Source organism: Ambystoma mexicanum, chromosome 4q (assembly GCF_040938575.1).
Source record: "Ambystoma mexicanum isolate Mex_15411 chromosome 4q, UKY_AmexF1_1, whole genome shotgun sequence".
In the NCBI taxonomy this organism is placed as follows: Eukaryota; Metazoa; Chordata; class Amphibia; order Caudata; family Ambystomatidae; genus Ambystoma; species Ambystoma mexicanum.
In genome coordinates, this window is record NC_090928.1 from 641908442 (window position 1) to 641929751 (window position 21310).

A 21310-nucleotide genomic window follows, 5' to 3' on the forward strand; every position below is an offset into this window, starting at 1 on the left:
CCTGCAAAATTGCAGGTCATAACAGATCTCTGGGTAAGTGTCATTGAGCCCACAGGAGTGGTTTCCTCAAGAAGTGCACCAGTAATTGAATTGGAGGACCTTGAGGATCCACCATTGAGCATATCTACATATGAGGTCATCGAATCAGAGGGTTTATCAGAACCGGATTCTCCTGCTCCTATTGCTGCTAATCCGAAAACCTCGATCCGAAAGCATGCCAAAGGGTCAGCTCATAAGATGACTCTATCACCTCCTTGCTTTTTATCACTCTGGCAGAGAGACGGGCCAGGACGGTAGGAAGGGTGGGCGAACTGAGGAAGCCAAACTCTGTCCTGGAAAAAGGATCAGGCAATCCGGATAGGAGCGCCCAACTGTTTGTGTTCCTAAGGCTTCCCAGGGAGGAGGTTCAAACCACTCTAGGAGGTCTAATCACAGAAATTCCAAAGGGTGTGTCAGGCCTAAAGAACTAACCAACGGTCATAATCTGGTAATGTTGGACTGGGTGTTGGGCACGGAGGTCAGTCTAATTTTAAACCGTTCCAACATCATGTGTCTTCTTCATCATGTCCCAAGATTGCGGGTGATTGACCCCAAAGACATTAAGATTGTTGATTTCCTAAATGAGAATGAAAATGACCGAGTGTGCATGCAAATGGGCTCTGCTTCCCTGACCTCTTTGTTCTTGGATGCCAGTGATGAGCTACGCACCCTGGGCTTTGGTCTGAAGGAGCCTGAGAGGCCATTAAGTAAACCTTCAGATTGGAGAGAGCTCTCACTCAACTCAGGAGTGAACGTATGGGCCAATAATGCTGAATTGGGCAAACGTTGACCGGATCCCTCTTGGGTGGTCTCTCCAATAAGTCCAGTAGGGAAAAGGCCTTCTCCCTGACTGGCCAACCTCATTAAAGATTACCACGAAGGGGGGGAAACCATCATATTGAAAACAAAAGGCTGGTGCACACGGAAAAAAGTGAAACTCTATCAATTGAGAATGTTCAATCATGGGATTGGCTGGCAAGAGACTTGGTCCCCCAATGTTATGAATAGAGACAGAATACTGAAGGCCTCGGGCGGAAAGGTCATCGGGTCCTGGAACAATAGAGGATTCGCTCATATGTTGCTGGGTATGGACTCTGCTGTCATCGGCTAGGATATTATTTGCTTGCAGGAAACATGGCTACAGGAGCCCCATTCTTAGATGGTTATTCTTCCTATCTTAATAAAGCCATAAAAGGCAAACTTGGGAGACCTAGTTCGGGGCTCCTGACATTGATAAGAAATACCCTAAACCTACAGGTCACCCATGTAACCCATCCTAACCCGTACATCCAGATCTTAATGTTGAAATTCCTGGAACCTGCAATCTGTCGTCAGAGCTCCTTGGTCCTTTTTTAACTTATATTGGAATCCAGGTGCCCAGGAATCCAGTGGTTTTGTGGACACCATGATGGTATGGATTGACAAAATTTACTTAACACTTCTGGAACCTTTGTTGATAATTTGTGGTGATTTTAATATCGATTGCCTAACGTTGGGCAAGAGGGGTTCAAGGGGTTACATGTTGGGTTCAAAAAGCAAAAGGGTGGGGGGCGCTGTTGAACAGCCTGCAAGATGGCTGCCTAGCGTAAGAGTTCCATGCCTGGCCGCCTCTTATCCGTTGACATCTGCGGTTCTGCCTTGGATCCTGTGTACCTGCTACGATCCCTGCACTGTGGCCATCAAGCTCTATCCGCATGTCGAGTTCTGGGAGAAATCGGACTCTCGGAACTGGAGATCCTTATCCCACCGTGCCTTGCCGCCATTGGGCCTACACTGGGCCCTGCTCTCATCGCAACCTGGCCGGCTGTCCCGCGTTGGACTCGCTGCTGGCTGCTCTGCCCCTGGCACCTTGGGGCACACACTACACTCGTGGGCCGGCTCACTCCTGCCCCGGTCCCGCCGGATGGTCCTTTCCGCTAGGGGCTTAGGCCGCTGACGACTGAGGCGCCCCGGTGCCCCATCTGTGACCGCGGGGGGCCTGGGCTGGGCTGCCTGCCGCGAACCGGCGGGGACTGCTGTCGTGCCCTCACGGGATCTCTTCCATACCCGACTCACTGGCTTCATCGACTGAGCTTTGTCGTGCCCTCTGGTTCCGGCCATGTCGAGTCGCTCCAAAGGATCTGCTAAAGGGGGTGCTATGGACAAATTCACTAAGACGGTCCCTCGACCGGAGGTGGGCCACACGTCGCCTCCGCAGGAAGAACTTGACAACGACCCTAATCCGGGGGTGGCGGCGCCGGACCTCACTGCCATGATGGAATCGATGGCTAAGAACTTTGCCTCCTTTCATGAGAAGCTTGACGATATCAATGTGAATGTCGCCTCGCTCAAGACCCGGGTAGATCACGCTGGATCGAGAATCACTGAGGCCGAAAGCCGGATCTCCACTAATGAAGATGCAATACACATACTTCAGGACACAGTAGCCACCTTATCGCGCGACATGAAGAGTGTTAAAGCAAAATGCGATGACTTGGAGTCCCGCTACCGCAGAAACAATCTTCGCATCAACTGTGGCCAGCTTGCCTCTGCTGGTATCAACTTAATGTCCCTGATATTACATCGACGCTACACATCTGATTCCCCCTTTGACCCCATTGCTGCGTCCCTGTATGCCTGGTCACGTCTGCTACACTCGACAGGTGGGCCCTCCCCATATTACAAATGGCTTCCCGTGTGGGCCTTTCCAGGCCTGGAGCCCACGCTTGATACCGCTTTGGCGCGACACTGGGGTGCACTGGGGTGTCGGGCCCTGTCCGACTTCTATCCCGAGGGAAAATTCATAGGCCCCCAAACCTGGAGACCGGGGCACACCAGATCTCCCTTAGAGACTCTCCAATACTACAGGATTCGCGCCGCGTTCCGCACCATGTGGCCCTCCTTTCCGGATGAGCCCCCAGACAACCCGGCGATAGCCTACATCGCCAACTCAGGCAGTGCACGCGGCGTCGTCTCTTCACTGTATCAAATCCTACTAGATATCATCCCCATTCCTACTCTTGAGGCGCGCGACGGATGGTCGGCTGAACTGGGTCTAGAAATTTCTGATGAATTGTGGGAGGATATGTGCTGCCACACACAAAAAGTGTCTCTCAATTTCCGTTTTCGTGCCATGCAATACAAGCTCCTCAATAGGCTTTACTATACACCACGCAGGACATCGGGGTTTGCTCGCTCTGAGGTGCACCTCTGCCCGCGCTGTAGGGCAGTGGATGCTGATCACTTGCATATGTTCTGGACTTGTAACAAATTGTCCGGTTTCTGGGACAGTGTCCTCCATACACTGAGTGCGGTAACTGAAACTGTAATTGATCCCGATCCTTTGGCGGTTCTGTTTGGGGTCTGACGAAACTAAGCGTTTGAAAAAGTTTTTGAATATAAGCTGCATGATTGCCAAAAAATGTATACTTCAGAACTGGAAGCTCTCCTCCCCACCGGCCTCTCAGAAATGGCTGGGTATGCTCACATGGTCGCGGAACTGTGAGGAGGAATACCTGACAATGCTGCCCGCCCAATCTCGCCCCAGGAACATCTGGAGCGAATTTAATACATATCTGAACAATCAAAGTGAGAACACGCTCCAGATGCTATGGTGGGCCCAATCTTCTGGCTTATCTCTGGTCTCTACCCATGCACCGTGATTTTCGCTGTGTATTTCTGTGTTGTTGATGCTCTATATCCACTGTTGGAACTGTATTCTGTAACCATTACGATGTTTTATGCTATTCTTGATTTCATTGTTTTGGCTTGACTTATGTGCCTTGTGAACCTCTGCCGACAAAAATAAAAAATTTTAAAAAACAAAACGCAAAAGGGCAAGATCCCAGGATTGGTTGGAGGTAACTGAACATAGGGATATTCACATTTTAAACGGCCAAGTGAAGGGGGACGACCCGGGGGAAAAGACCTGGCATAATGGGGAAGCTAATGCTGCTCGGGATTACTTCTTTGTCTCCAGTAATGTATTGCCTCAGGTAGAATCCCTGAGAGTCCTTGGAGCCAAACATAGTGATCATGATCCAGTAGTTTTGTCCTAGGTTATACAAGGAATTGAAGCATCTAAACTGTGGAATCAAAAAAGTAGAGCTGGAGGGTGAGAGAAATAGACTTCGTATTAGGCCTCAAAACGTCCCATCTTTAACTGAAAATCTCTTGGCTTGGCAACAAAAGGACAAACGGACGAAGAGGGGATAGAATACGAGAGTCTTTTAGCTATTTTCAGAGAACACCAATATAAGGGCGGTGCACCCCGAATTGAAGCCCAAGCACACTTATGATAAAGTGGTTTTAGAACAGAAAGACCTTTGCGAACTGTGTGATTTGCCACTGATTGTTAGATGGGCCCTCATAAAAAAACGGAAACAGAGGTAAAGAAATTGGATTACCTCCCATAAAGCACTAATGTACCAAAGAGATGCCGAAGTAATGCTGCAGGCTTTGCATCTGAATAATACCAGAAACCTTTGGCATCTCTTGAGGGGTCGAGAGAGTGCTAATTGCCCATTCCATCTGAACCCCATTTCAGAAGCCTGTTGGGTTTCTTATTTTAGTAACCTATTGCTAAAATCGATCAAACGAGGGATGATCCTGGGATCGCCTTGAAGACACAATGGGAGATTCATTTTGAAGGGGATGAAATCTTGTTGCTAATCAGAAGGGCCAGTGAGTCGCACGCTCCAGGACCAGACGGCATGACGAATGCAATGTTAAAGGCAGCCCCTGAGGTTTGGGCTGTCTTTTGTCTGGCCCTGTTTCAGAGGATTGTCCAGTTCTGGCCTCTTGGACGAGGGCTATGGTGGGCCCAATCTTTAAGAAGGACGATATGTCGGAGCCTAAAAACTACTGGCCTATCACTCTCTTGTACACCCTGGGGAAAATCTTTGCGGCGGTCCTTTTGAGGCGACTGAATGTGTGGGTGACTGAAACAGGGTCCTTTGATCCCCGAACAAGCGGGTTTTGCTAAAGAAGTTGGCTGCAATTTAAATGTCCTCCTGATTAGTATCCTGAGAATTAGAACCACTGAAGGACGAATGCAAATTATATCTGGTGTGCATGGACATGGAGCATGCTTTTGACAGCATTAATCGGGAGGTTTTATGGCACAAAATGACAACCATGGGATGCCCACGGGACCTGTATACAGGGACTTCCCTACAAGTCAGACTTGATCAAGCTGGCCATGTAACCAGGAGGATCCAAACATTCAGAGGCCTAAACCAAGGTAGCACTTTGGCACCTGTATTATTTAATCTGTTTATCGTCGAAATACAGAATGCCCTGAACCCCTGTTCTTCCTGCCCGCCAAAGATCAACGGGCTAGCTGTGGTTCAGCTTCTGTACGCTGATGATCTTCTTATCTTAATTCAAACCCTGATAGGCTTGCAGAGGAAACTGGATACATTGCAGGCGTATGTCAATGTTAACTAAATCCGAAATAATGATTTTGGAAAATTTGAGAGGCCGGCAAAAAAACAACCTTCCTGAATCCTGAATAAGAATCGAATTCGACCTGTCAGCCGAATAAAATATCTGAGCGCAATGGTAAGCGCTAGCGCCTGTTGAACACCTTGGAAGGAGTGTTTGGTGGGAAAAATCAAACTCCTAACTGCACAGGGAATTCTAATCAGCAGAAAATATGGCAGGTTTTCACTTCTGCCAATTATTAACTTCTATAATCAGAAGGTTACACCTGCCCTTACGTATGCTGCGGAGGCCTGCTGTGGCCTCCAGTGGGAAATATGGGAAAGACTGGAGGGGTGTTTCTGGAGGAGGGTTTACGCCTCCCTAACGCCATCCCAATGGCCATAATAAGACACGAGGTCAGTCTCTTGTCTTTGTTTTTTTTCAGGAAATTGAACATTGCAGATTGCCCACTCCCCCCGAGCCCCTAAAATGTAGGTTACTTATGGCAAAAAAGGCTGGGATGTATGACTGCCCTTTGAACAAGTGGTTGGATAGGTGCAAGGAAACATTGTTGAATTTGGGTTTATCAGTGGACATTTTATCTGAAAACCCTCTATATGTAACAAAAAGAAAATGTGGGTGAATGACTTGAGATCTGCCTTCGTAGTACATACACTCTCAAGGCACCTGACAGGATCGCCTAATGTAACCCCCCAATACTTGAGAAGATTCCCGAGCCCAAGCTATAGAGATCTATGTCTAAGGTTCTGGTTGAACATACTTCACACTAGGGTTACCCTACTCAGATATGGAGTTGGACAGGGAGACAACAGATGCAGGCTCTGTAATACCCAAACAGAAACGAAACTCTAAAGTATCTGATATTGTCCTGTTCGGAATTGAAAACGTTAGGAACACTGCATTTTTACAACAGTATGAATATAAAATGTGGAACTGATGCAGAATTATGGTGGGAGGCTTTATATGGGGGCCTTGGGGGGTAAATGTTGGTCTGCTATGTACATTGGTAACATTTTTGGACAGGATTTTCATTAAAAAAAATGTAAGGAACCGGAGGCCTGGAATGGAAGTGCAATTAACTTTTAGTGAACTATTAGTCTTAGGAACTCCATCTGGAGGACCTGGTTTTCCTTTTATTGAGGTGTTTTTCTTTTTAAAAGATGTATTTTAATGAATGTGATCTCTTTCCTCCCACCCCCTTGTTGAACATGTTGTGGTATGAGATGTTTGGTAAGTGTTTATAATAAACTAAATAAAAAGAAAATGCTCCCAACTTCCACCATAAACGGTCCCTAGACAGAGAATCAAAGGTGGCTTTCAAATCAACAAATAATGCGTGCAAGGGGGGTGAGTTTTTTTACATTTAAAAATCCATAAACTTTATATTATGGCTTGTGGAATAATCTGGTCGGAACCCGCTCTAGTACCTATCCTACAAACCTCTGTATCCACCCACTTCTGGAGCTCCTGCAAGAGGAACATTGCAAAGAGCTTGTCTGTACAGTGCAACATTGACGAAAGTCCTTTTTGTTTCAGGCTGGACCATGTATTCTTGCCTGGCGCTTCCTTGTATATTTGAGGAGGGCATGGAATTTACGAAATCGCACATTGAACGCGCTGGCGTAGACGTTCTTTTCTAGTGGCTATCTTTTTTCGTCCTTTTTATTACGACAAAACATGATCATTTGTAATATAATGTATTGTTTTATTATTGTAAACGAGCACAGAAATTGGATTGTGATTTAATTAAGATAGCCCGTGAAACACAACTGATTTTAACATGACTGTAGGGAAGTCATTGATAACTCCATGCCCTTTATGCACATATGACTTTAAAATCTAGGACAAGTGTTGCACTGCTTCGATCACTGGAAGCATTTATGCATGAAGCACCTTTGTAGTCAGGAAAGGATTTTGCAGTGTTTTACAAAGATAAGTACAACACTGAGTGAGTAATGTACCTATGACTCTGAGTGTGGTCCCAATGTGCACACTAAAACGGATGCGCCTCGATGGAATGTCTTGACACTTTATGATCAGTGATTTGTTTTAATGTTTTTTTTGTACTGCAAGCACGAAGCACCTTTCTGTTTGCATTGATTGGCCGAGCTTTGTAATGTTTGAAAATTGAATTTTAGACTTTAAGTATAATTTATTTTGTGTATTGACTGCATGCGCTTTTATGGTATTTCTTTTTACCGAAATAAAGCTAATATGATGATGATGATGATGATGATAATTTCCCAAGTCTATTGGACACCCCTTTTTTAGCACAGGAATAAATGTCGCTGTCTGCCAGGACATGGGAATTCTGCCTTCCTCTAGGACCTATTTCAAAGAGGATTTTTCATAGGGAAGACCAAAATACTGGGTTTTGATTTATTACCACAGTAGCAAGGCCATTTGGCCCAGGCGCCCTCTAAGATTTTAATTTGCTGATGTTCAGTTTAATGTCTTCCTCGTCAATTACTAAGAACCAGTCAAAGGATTTTATTTCCGTTTGTACATTAGGGGCAGTCATACTTGGAGTACAACAGCTTGTTAGAAATGCTACCCATTGGTGCTCATTAATGGGTTTACTAGATGCAATTTCTTGTTTCCTTTAGCCTCCACTAGCATTAGCCATATGGTCCTCGAGTTGCCGTTACATAGAACGGCAATCATACGTTTCCACTGGACACACCTAGCGGAATTCCGCCACCAGGGCACTCAGTTACGGTACAAGATTTAGATTCCTTAAGCCAAGCCTTATGGGGCAATTGTTTAGCTACATGATATGATATTTTGTATCTCGCTCATACACAAGTGCTTAGCTTTGCGCAAATCCCCACACAGTTTACGCTTCCTGTCCCTAATGGTTCTGTCGTAAATGGGAATTGTTTTATCAACTCTGACCACAATATGCCTATTGCTAGAGGCATCATAACCTGTGAAGCTAGATATCCAGTTCTCTTTTTCCTCCATATTCTTGTCCTTAAATTCTGAGAGGAAACAGTGGTTCACAGACCTGGTAAAAAGTGGGGCTCGGTGTATGTTCTTTTCTGACCATTTAATCCGGGTGCCTGAATAGTTCACTTCCTGGTCCCCTAATCCTTTTACGAAAGTATCTAGAGCAAAATCATTTAGCTTTAAAATTAATGCCCCATGATCACTCCATTAATAGTTGCTCACACACATATCAATCACATTATTAGATGCTTCTGCATTAACAAACAAGTAGTCCAAAGTGACATTTGAACTACCCCTAGTCTAGGTATAACCACGTAAGTGACTTCAATCCAGCACCCCAACTAAGTCAATGCCTAGTCGGGGATGTCCAATGGAATAAACCCTTATTTATATATTTTTATGTCAAAGTTCTTTAAATCTGGATGATGAACCCTTATATAACACCCCTCTCTTTGGATCTCCCTGACCTCACTGAGCCAAGAAGTAGGTTTGTTTTGCAAATTAAAAGGTTTATTTGAAGAATTGAACAATATATATCACACTTTTATGAATAGAATAATATCTGAATAGCACACTTATGAATATGTACAGTGAGCAGCAATGGGTAATTACAATATCAACAATCTCTTTAATCAGTTAGGAGTAGGAATAGGAAGGATAAGGTAACAGAGAATACTTTGTATGATTCAAGGAAATGCAATGATAGGAAAGAATGCAACACAGAAATAAAACTTGAGATGATTTCCACAAAGACAATAAAATCACTTTTTCCCCCTGTTATTACTCACTCCCCCCACTATGCAATATGAAGAGATGGAAATGAGGACACACAGGTTTCAGGAATATTAATCAATAATGCAGTTCAATCCCAGTTCCCCCAGCAGGCTTAGAGAAAACAGGTATGATTTTAAAACAGGTCAATATACTTATGAATGTGATTGCAATGAATGTGAAAATATACTAACATGATTTTAATTCACTAAAGGAGATTCAGGATAAGTGAGAGTTACTTTGGATTGGTTCAGGTCAACACTAGCAATGATTCATGAAGGATTATCAGATTGAAAACGAATTTCAGCAGTTGAAAACAAGAAACAGCTATTTTGACAAGTGGTGAAATGGAGCTAATTTGCGATTACGGAAAAACTATAAGGAATTGGAATGGATAAGGTAACAGAGAATACTTTGTATGATTCAAGGAAATGCAATGATAGGAAAGAATGCAACACAGAAATAAAACTTGAGATGATTTCCACAAAGACAATGTAATCACTTTTTCCCCCTGTTATTACTCACTCCCCCCACTATGCAATATGAAGACATGGAAATGAGGGCACACAGGTTTCAGGAATATTAATCAATAATGCAGTTCAATCCCAGTTCCCCCAGCAAGATTAGAGAAAACAGGTATGATTTTATAACAGGTCAATATACTTATGAATGTGATTGCAATGAATGTGAAAATATACTAAAATGATTTTAATTCACTAAAGGAGATTCAGGATAACTGAGAGTTACTTTGGATTGGTTCAGGTCAACACTAGCAATTGGTTGGTTGGAAAGCTTAGGATCTCAGCTTTAAAAAGACAGTTACATTTTGGTTCTAGGACGTGCGGTTCAAAAGTTACAGAGGTTTTAATCAAGGTAGATTTTTCAGAAACAAAGTCAAGATTTCAAAAATGACAGATGCGCTTTAAAGATTAGAAACAAAGATTTCTTAACACTAAAGAGTCCATGGAGCCGAAAAACTACACGACAGCCCAGCCACCTATCCAGAGGCGCCTCCGGATGGTTTCTCTCTGAACGAGACGATTGTAACGCTCACCTGGCTCCCACGGAGGCGTTGACCTGGTCTGGATTGCGGTGACCTCTTCAAGCGTGATGCGCAGGATTCGAAACACCGACTGAACTGGACCCCCAAATCTGGCTTGTCTGGCCCGTAGAAAAATCTTTCTGTAGGTGGAGAAAGGGGATTAACTGTCTGCAGAGTATTGTGATTGCTTCCCACCTCCCCTTTGCTCTTCTCTGACCTCCTCCGAAATCCCCAATCAAGGCTCACCTTAATGTTTGAATGGATGAGCTCTCCATCCTGCTTCTGGTGCAGGGGCGCGTATTTGACCAGTTACTTCACTGGTTTCGGAAGGCGAAATGCCGTAAGTATGCAGTTTAAAAAGTTCCAGAGTAGAGTCTTCTCTTTGTTTGCTTTTCTTAACCTGCGATCTGTCCTTATTTTCAGGTGCAGAGTGGAAGTGATGCTTCGAGGGATATTGCCGGAGATAAATTCAGGTGAGTTTGTGATAAAATGATCCCTTTAAATGTCTTTGTATCCCTCTAGTAATGTCTTTCTTTTTTCCCTTTAGAGGCCGGGTTGCGGTACCAGGCCAAGAAGTGGCGCCGACCCGAAATGAGGAGTGGTTCCGTCAAATATGGCCAGGTAAGTCTTGTGACGGAATATCAGGCTTTCCTCATTTGTTCCTCCTGCTCACCTTTTGGCTCTCCTTCTCCCCTGCAGGTGCAGAGATGTGGCGGAATGCCCAGAAGGTCGCGGTGGATAGTGAAGAGCCCACGAGGCAGGTGAGTGATGCGCGGCGCTGCAACAAGTAGCGCAATGCTTTTAAAGAATGTCTATCTTCAGGATCGCTGGCGTGATGGTTCCGGACACAGGTAGGAAGTTAAATTAAGTTCTTGGTTTTCACCTTTTCTCTTCCCTTCCTTCCTTTCAGGTATCCCAAGATCGAGGCGGGCGTGGCTGGAGGCAAGATGCAGGAGCAGGCACGGTGAGCGTTCAGCTGCTAGATGCAGAGCAACGCGAAGCACGTGTGGCAGTCCGGGCGTGGTTTAAATAGCCTTGGAAGAAGTTCCAGGTAAGTATTCTTCCACGGTCCCCACCCAAGTAAAATAGTTCCTTTGATAAAATAGTCCCTCCTAAGCCTCATTTGGCTTGAGGCTTCATGCAGCATGGTCTGCGTCAGGTAAGTGCACCAAACACCCTCTTTTATGAGCCTGGCACCTATGGCGCCAGGACTGATGTCCAACAATGATGTCCAACAAAGAGCCCCTATTAGGGGCCGCCGGGCTTTTACCCGAGGGCATGATGCCTGCTCCCCGGGGTGCTGGGCCGGTCCTGGTGCTCCGGGGGTAGGCATCATGACAGCACTCCCCCCCAAGGACCCTCCCAAGTTTGTTCCCTCTGGAGGTTTCGTTTGTTTGGGAAATTCCGATGGAATTATTTTACCAGCCGAGGTGCATGTACGTGGTCGCTGGGTTCCCAAGACCTTTCCTGAGGCCCGTATCCTTTCCAATCAATTAGATAGAAAAGTTTTGATTTTGAAATTTTAGAGTCCAAAATGTTCTTCACCTCGAATTCAGGCTCCCCATCTATCTGAATTGGTTCTGGTGGCTTTATTAATCTGGTTCCTGGTTGCACTGGTTTCAAAAGTGACACATGAAAAACGGGATGAATCCGCATGTTAGCTGGCAGATCGAGCTTGACTGCCACTGGATTAATGATAGCTTTGATCGAATAAGGGCCCAAATACCTTGGATTAAAAGTTCGAGGTCCCTTGAGCAATAAATGTTTGGTAGCCAACCATACTTGGTCTCCTATTTGGTATGAAGGCGCCTCCTTCCGATGCAGATCTGCATTTGTCTTGTATTTCTCTTTCGCTTGTTGCAAATGGGCAGTTGCATTCTTGAATGCTTGATTTATAGTGGAATGCAAATGGTCTACTGTGGGCATTTCAAGGCTCAGAGGAGAATCCAGGTCTGAAGTACAAGGGTGATGTCCATATAGGGTGTAAAAGGGGCTTTGTCCAGTTCCAGAGTGCACCGAGTTATTGTATGCATATTCGGCCACCCATAACAAATCCTCCCAATTACCCTCCGATTGGTGCAAAATACACCGTAGGTATTGTTCAAGGGTCTGGTTCGTTCTCTCCGTCTGACCATTGGTCTGTGGGTGATGGCTGGTTGAGAGTCTTACGTCGATTTGTGCCAGTTGACAACACCTTTTCCAAAAATGTGAAATAAACTGGCTTCCCCGGTCAGAGACTAATATGGACGGGAATCCATGCAAGCGGATGATATTTTCGAGGAATTCCTTAGCAAGGACAGAAGCTGAAGGTAATCCTTTCAACGGAATAAAATGAGCTATTTTAGAAAATAGATCCACCACAACCAGAATAGTATTGTATCCATTAAAAGGGGGCAGGTCCGTGATAAAATCTAGTGACAAGGTGTGCCAAGGCGCTGGTGGAATGTCTAAAGGCTGAAGAAGACCGGCGGGTTTTGTCTTTTGGCCTTTGTTTTGGGCGCAAACTCCACAGGACATCACGAAAGATTTAATATCCTTTCTCCAGGAAGGCCACCAGAATTGTCGTTTAATCTTTTCCTCAGTTTTGGCAATGCCAGGATGTCATTCCATCAGGGTATCATGATGACGGGAAATAACCAGTTCTTGTAAATCCGTTTCTGGCAGAAATAAGCGTCCTTGGAAGTAAGGTAGGCCATCGTTGACCGAAAAGTAAGACCCCCTTTGGATCCAATCCTGCAAGGCGGTAGAGTCCAGGAGTTGTTTTACTCGTGCTTGAATGTCTTCAAAGGTTTGTAAGGAGGTTAATCCCAAAATTCTTTGTTCGGGAATGATCGGCACAAGTTTTGAATTAGTGTCTATTTCTCCCATTCCTATTCTAGATAGTGCGTCTGCTTTGCCATTCTTACAGCCGGGACGGTAAGTGATTACGAAATCAAACTCAGCAAAGAACAAAGCCCATCGGAGCTGACGTGAGGATTGAGCCTTGGCAGTCTTTAAATATTGTAAATTTCGGTGATCAGTGATCACGGTGATGGTGTGCCTGGCGCCAAGAAGATAATGGCGCCACGCCTTAAAGGCGGACTTAAAGGGATGGTCTAGTAAAAATTTTTATTTAAAAAATAGATAGGCAACATAAAAAAAAAAATACTAGCATTCTCCGTTTTAAAACTTCCTATGTAAAATTTTGAGCTATTCAAGCTCAGAATTCGCAAAAGCAAGCACATGGGCGCATCCATTTTGTGAAATGGAGGCCCTCCTGCAGCCCGGAAAATTTAGAAAAAAAAACACAGCTAGTGCGTATTTAATAAAAAAAAAAGATAGCACTTACCGAGATTCAGCTGCAGCTTTCCTGCTCTGGTCTCCGGTCCCCGTCCTCCGCCTACAGCACTAATGAAGGGAAAGCCACCCAGCGGTAGCCTTTGTTTACTACAGCTGGCTGGCTTTTCCTTCATTAGTGCCGCAAAAGCAAAAGCCAGCACAGGAGGGCCTCCATTTCACAAAATGGATGCGCCCATGTGCTTGCTTTTGCGAATTTTGAGCTTGAATAGCTCAAAATTTTACATAGGAAGTTTTAAAACGGAGAATGCTAGTATTTTTTTTTATGTTGCCTATCTATTTTTTAAATAAAATGTTTTACTAGACCATCCCTTTAATGGCTAATAATTCCTTATCGGTAATTGCATAATTTACCTCAGGCGTTGAGAACTTTCTGGACCAAAATGCTACAGGATGCAGTTGGTTGGTTTCAGGGTCTCTCTGAGACAGGACAGCTCCCATGGCTAAACTGGACGCATCAGTTTCGACTATGTATGGGAGATCGGGACACGGGTGCTTCAAAATAGGTGCAGACGTGAATTTAGCTTTCAATTCCTGAAAGGCCTGTTCGGCTTCCTTGGTCCATTCGAAACGTTTATTTTTCTGCAAGAGTGCAGTGATGGGTTGTACTACACGTGAAAATTCAGGAATAAATCTGCGATAAAAATTGGCAAAACCAAGCATGCTTTGGACCCCTTTTACCGAGCTAGGAGATGGCCATTTGAGGATGGCCTCCACTTTCGTGAGTCCATTCGGACTCCATTAGGTGTCAGGATGAATCCAAGAAACTCCACCTCGGTGGTATGGAAAACACACTTTTCCAGCTTAGCAAACAGTTTGTGCTGGCGCAATTTCTCAAGGACGGTCCGGACATGCTTTCTGTGATCAGATTCCGAAGAGGAGTACATAAGAATGTCAACGATATATACGACAACACAAACATCGATAAGTTCCCGAAGGACATCGGTCATGAAGAATTGGAAGGCAGCAGGCGCGTTGCACAACCCAAAAGGCATCACCTGGTATTCGAATAAACCATATTTTGTACGGAAGGCCGTTTTCCATTCGTCGCCTTCTTTTACTCGCACCAGATGATAAGCCCCCCGGAGATCTAACTTGGTGTATACGCAAGCGTCCTTCACCTGGTCAAGGAGTTCAGGGATCAAAGTCAGAGGGTAACGGTTTTTAACCGTTATCTGGTTCAATGCACGGTAGTCGATACAAGTTCTAAGGTCGCCTTCTTTTTTGGGCACGAAGAACAAAGCAGAGGATGCCGGGGACTTTGACGGGCGAATGAAACCATTGGCTAGGTATTGATCTAAATATTGTCTCAAATGCCGGTTCTCAGGTTCAGTAAGGGCATAAATCCTGCTCCAAGGGGGTTGTGCACCGGGCACCAGATCGATTTGGCAATCGTACCATCTGTGGGGGGGTAACGTGTTGGCCTGTTCCTTTTGGAAGACGTCCTGAAAGTCTTGGTATTCCGGAGGTAGTTGCATGGAGACAGAGGTTACAGATGCTAGACTAATCTTCAGATTTTTTGGGTAGCAGGTTTGTGCACAATCCGGGAAGGTTATTCTCTTTGCTCGGCAATCAATTCGAGGATTATGTGTCTCTAACCAAGGAATTCCAAGAATAACCTGAAACTGTGGGGCTTTGATAACGTCAAACACAACTGCCTCCCGATGGCCGTCCGGACCAATAAGAGTCACCTCAGTAGTGGAATGTGTTACCGGTCCTGAGGCAATTTCAGTTCCATCGACTGTTGTAATGACATCTTTGCTGGTTTTTGGACGCAGAGGGAGGTTAATCCTAGAGACCAATTCACGATCCACATAGTTTCCTATAGCCCCACTATCGATGTATGCCTTTATTGCATGCAACTGCTTAGGCTGTTCCGGATCTACGAGAACCATTGGCACAATGAAATGCGAGGTCTGAGAGTTAGTTTTCAAGCTCGGCAAGCGGACCCCTACGCTTGTCGGGCGGGGTCATTTCCCGAAACAGAGTCTTCATGGTTTTTATCAGCGGCTCCTACCATCTTCTTGGGCGGTTTTGCCGGGCAATCTCGTAGAAAGTGTCCAGAGTTCCCACAATAAAGACATCATTTTAACTGCCGCCTCCTTTCACGTTCCTTTTGGGTTAAAGGTCCTCTAACCCCTCCAATTTGTATAGGCTCGGAGACATCGGCACCCTTGGGAGTGATGTGGGTCTTGACCAACACCCGGGTTTCAAACTTGGACCGATCCGCTTTTCTGTTTTGGAGCCTGTGATCCAATTGGACCACTAAGTCTATATATTCTGTGCATTCTTGGGGCGGATTTACAACTTGGGCCAAGACATCTTTAAGTTCTCTGCATAGACCCCGATAGAATAATGTGATTCTTTTATCCTCTGGCCACCCAGTTTCCACGATTAGTCTGTTAAAGGTTGCTATGTAGGAGAGGAGGTCTTGGTTGCCCTGTCGCAGGGATAGAAGTTCATCATCCAGAGCTTGTCCCTGAGAATGTCGAGCAAATAATCTCTCCATGCTTGCTTGAAATCCTTGAAAAACCCGGAGGATTGGGTCATCTTGAGTAACCAGTGGTACTGACCAATCGGCAGCACAACCGCTAAGATATGACAACACAAAAGCTACCTTGGTCTGGTCATTAGGGAAGGCCCCAGGTCTGCATAGGAAGTGCAAACGACATTGATTCATGAATACGGCGAACCGTTTGGGGTCCCCAGCAAAGCGTTCAGGTGGGGCAGCGGCATATTTCCAGGTAGATTGATTTGCACAGGGTTACTTGAAGCCACAGGAACAGAATTCCCCCCGGAACCAGGTAGAGGGGTTTGCCCAGCTTGACCTTGCAATACCTGCCTAGCCAGGTCATCAGTTCGTTCCTTAGATATGATTATTTCCCTCCTGAGGGCATTAGTCTCTTGACGGGCGGCATGTACTTTGGCCCGTAATTCCCCCAATAATTGGGCCAACATATCAGTCTCAGAAGTTTCCATAGCGCCTGGGTGGGAATTTGTAGGAAGGCTTCGCGTTCTGTAACGCTCACCTGGCTCCCACGGAGGCTCTGACCTGGTCTGGATTGCGGTGACCTCTTCAAGAGTGATGCGCAGGATTCGAAACACCGACTGAACTGGACCCCCAAATCTGGCTTGTCTGGCCCGTAGAAAAATCTTTCTGTAGGTGGAGAAAGGGGATTAACTGTCTGCAGAGTATTGTGATTGCTTCCCACCTCCCCTTTGCTCTTCTCTGACCTCCTCCGAAATCCCCAATCAGGGCTCACCTTAATCTTTGAATGGATGAGCTCTCCATCCTGCTTCTGGTGCAGGGGCGCGTATTTGACCAGTTACTTCAGTGGTTTCAGAAGGCGAAATGCCGTAAGTATGCAGTTTAAAAAGTTCCAGAGTAGAGTCTTCTCTTTGTTTGCTTTTCTTAACCTGCAATCTGTCCTTATTTTCAGGTGCAGAGTGGAAGTGATGCTTCGAGGGATATTGCCGGAGATAAATTCAGGTGAGTTTGTGATAAAATGATCCCTTTAAATGTCTTTGTATCCCTCTAGTAATGTCTTTCTTTTTTCCCCTTAGGAGTCGGGGTGCGGTACCAGGCCAAGAAGTGGCGCCGACCCGAAATGAGGAGTGGTTCCATCAAATATGGCCAGGTAAGTCTTGTGACGGAAAATCAGGCTTTCCTCATTTGTTCCTCCTGCTCACCTTTTGTCTCTTCTTCTCCCCTGCAGGTGCAGAGATGTGGCAGAATGCCCAGAAGGTCGCGGTGGATAGTGAAGAGCCCACGAGGCAGGTGAGTGATGCGTGGCGCTGCAACAAGTAGCGCGATGCTTTTAAAGAATGTCTATCTTCAGGATCGCTGGTGTGATGGTTCCCGACACAGGTAGGAAGTTAGATTAAGTTCTTGGTTTTCACCTTTTCTCTTCCCTTCCTTCCTTTCAGGTATCCCAAGATCGAGGCGGGCGTGGCTGGAGGCAAGATGCAGGAGCAGGCACGGTGAGCGTTCAGCTGCTAGATGCAGAGCAACGCGAAGCACGTGTGGCAGTCCGGGCGTGGTTTAAATAGCCTTGGAAGAAGTTCCAGGTAAGTATTCTTCCACGGTCCCCACCCAAGTAAAATAGTTCCTTTGATAAAATAGTCCCTCCTAAGCCTCATTTGGCTTGAGGCTTCATGCAGCATGGTCTGCGTCAGGTAAGTGCACCAAACACCCTCTTTTATGAGCCTGGCGCCTATGGCGCCAGGACTGATGTCCAACTTTGGCGCCAGGACAAAGTCCAAAGAGCCCCTATTAGGGGCCGCCGGGCTTTTACCCGAGGGCATGATGCCTGCTCCCCGAGGTGCTGGGCCTGTCCTGGTGCTCCGGGGGTAGGCATCATGACACGATTGCCTTTCTCCAGAAAATATATATTAGCGCCAAGATGATTATCACTACAATTATCAAGGATTATGTGGAGGAGAGAAGAATTTAGGATAGACAACAGAGGTTCTGTAATGCAGTTCTGGACAGATTGAAATGGATGGAATAGTATTACTTTAAACTAAGAGATTGGTTATGTACAGTTCTAGACTGGATACTCACTCCTATGGCTAGGGAATGGAGTGGGCCCCGTCAAAGATCTGGTCAAAGGTTTGGCTGGGATTCTCTCGCCACCAGACAGGTCTTGGTTCTGCTCTCAGCACTGCACTGCGGTCTGCGCGGTCTCTTGGACTGGATCTGACGGGTTCTGGATACAGCTCTGCTTTCTGAGTCTGGATCTTGGTTCTAGCACAGGGTTCTTGGCTAGAATAGCAGAACAGCTCAGCCCGGCTGTTGAATGTGAGAGCCCCTTGGAAGTTTAGGGGTTAGAATCAGGTTTCTAGGTTCTGAAGGCCTGCTGAGAAGGGTTCAGCTTTTGGGTTAGGTCTCTCTCCTTCAAAGTTCTAGAGTTTGGTTCTAGAGTCTATGTCTGGATATTGTCTGGATCTGGTCTTCTTGCAGGGTGCTTTGCCAAGAAATCAGTTGAGTAGTGGAAAAGTGTGTGTCTTGTCTGTCTTCAGCAGTGCCTATTTATGTATTTCCAAAGTGGGTGGGGAGGCTGATTCTACAATGCCCAACCCTCTAAGGATCTGATAGGTCAGGGAATTTCCTATCCCCTGATTGGAGAAAGGATCAGCGTGTCATCCTGTGTCATGTTTATGGCTTAGGGAAAACACTCCCCTTTGTCTCTGTACAGTATATCTTATTTTTCATAAAACACATATTTACAATATACACAACTTGTTAATATTACATAAATTGCATGACAGATTAACTAAGGTACATTTCTGTTCAACTCTTATCTTCCTAAGAGCTTTGGTTGAGAAATGACCACTTTTTTGCGCTTTTGGTGGGTTTCTCAATATTATTTCTGCACCAATTTTTAGGCATGCATGCACAACCCATCTGAGCACAATTCTGTAATTTTTCCGGTTCCTGGCATAAACACAGTAGCTACAATATGAATAATTCCGGGGTTTGGTCTCAGAACATCGTACAGAGTCCAGCTTAGTCTTCAACTGTGAGCGAATTTTTCATTTTAACAATCTCAACAATCTCAACGTTTCACATTTTTGTCAGTTTGGTACAATTCCTTATATGCATTATTCTAAAACATTCATTTGCTGTGCTTTCTGAATCCACACAATGGTTTGTCTCCGCCCTCAAGGTCTGGGCTGACTCAGAGGTCACATGTCTCTCCTTCCTGCCAGCAGTTCGTTGTCAGTCACACCCGAATTAGCATTTTCTATTCAGCCCAAGGATTCCTTTGTTTGCACTGAGAGCAACAGGCCAGGGTGCCCCTCCTAGTTCCTATTCACAACAGCCTGTCAATCTCTTAGCCAAGGGCAGGGGGGAGTCTCCTTTGTCCAGGGAGAAGGTGTGGAATTCCTTTGAACACAGTGTGGGAAACTTTAACTCTTAACCCAATGTCTAAAAATTGTCTTTTCTTATAGTATAACTCACATTGTTAACACATACATTAAAAAATGTCTTGCTTCAAGCCTTTTCAGAATATGGTTTTAAATTGTATCCACCTCTTAGGCTTCTGATAGCAAATCTTTCTTTGGCATAGTTTGAGTTTCATGTTCAACTTTACCCAAAATGGTTTTAAAACGCCGGCTTCTGGTAGAGGTGAGTAACGGTATTACACCCATTTTTGATAGATTTCTTCCAGCAAGCAATCCTCAAAAGTATACTTTGTTCATATATATATATATACTTCTGTGGACCTTATATTTACGTAGATTCTTGCAGGAGAATGATGTTGACCACCCAACAAGGAGGTTGGATCTTTTTGGGTGGTTTGTAAGCCATGATTTCTACAAATATGACACAAAATGAAAACGGATTTTTGAAACCAGCTCTGTTTCTTTTGCAATGATTTTGCTCTGTGAGCAGCCAAATGATGGGTTTTGGCAGTGGTCTCCTGTGTTACCACTGACATAGGCAAAAGTAGATGGTGGCCTATTTTTCAGGTTTTCACTGCGCACTTCCTGGTGATTTCTGGCAAGCAGCATGCTTTCCGGCGGCCATTATGATGTTTCTGCTGCCAGCAATGCACAGTGATGTTGCAGGGCTTGGATTAGTGGGTTAAGACATCCCACAAGCCCCCCTCTTGCGATGGCCATTGATCTTCCATCAATGGAAATTTGCAAGACTGGGATGTCAGCCTCATCCCTCCGGATTCCACGAATGGCAAAGTTCATCATTTTTCCTCCCTCAGGGGTGGATCGCTTGGTTCTCTTCGCCTCGCCAGTCCTGATGGGAGCAATACTCCGGGCCCCTCAGATCTTTGCTCCCGGTCCCCGGGATATCCTCCTTGGTCAGTCTCCATGGTTTATCTCTCTCTCTCTCTTTCTCTCTCTCTCTCTCTCCTAGGATGACAAAGCAAAAAACATATTTGTAGACATTTCCCCACCACTATTAATGTAGTGGGGCGGACATATACATTTTGAGAAATCAGGAGACATTTGCATTTTTATTATAGTATTTTATAGACTATATATGAAATATTTTAGAGCTGGAATTTTATGGATCTGGAGTGGCCCCTCTGGGGTTCCAGAAGACTCCTCCAGTTGCTGCAGAGTGTGCCTAGGATGAAAACACTTCAGCTGATTAATATGGACCCACTTGCCTTCCCCTTTTGCCAAACTGCCTTTGGAGATGCAGATCTTGTAGGCGACTGGATAGATCTTGTCTACAGTTTCAAAAGGTCCCTTCCAGGTAAGCAGATATTTCGGCTGTTTGGCCTGGTTCCTTTGGAAATTGTATAGATAAACCTGATCTCCTACATTGTATTCTTTCCTGGTAGTCTTTAAGTCATAGTGGGTCTTCATGCCGTTGGCTGATCTTTCTAGATTTTGCTGAGCATAGGCAAAAGCATGTTGAAGGCCTTTTCTTAAATTTTCAACATACTCATGAGTTGTGGAGGCATTGATCTATGTCCGCTCTTGGGTTCTATAGAGCAGATGCTGCGGCAGCACCATCCTGCGTCCAGTCACCAGCTCAAACGGTGACATTTTAGTTGCATATGAAGGGGTAGATATGATGGCCATTAGGACAAGAGGTAATCGAATATCCCAACTTGGCCCCGAATCTGCCACAAATGTTTTTAATATGCTCACAATGGTTTTGTTGTATCGTTCTACTGCACCACTAGAGGCTAGCCAGTAAGCAATATGTAGCTTCCTTTTAACCCTAAGTATCTCCCACATCTTTGTCATTACTTCGCTGGTGAAATGGCTACC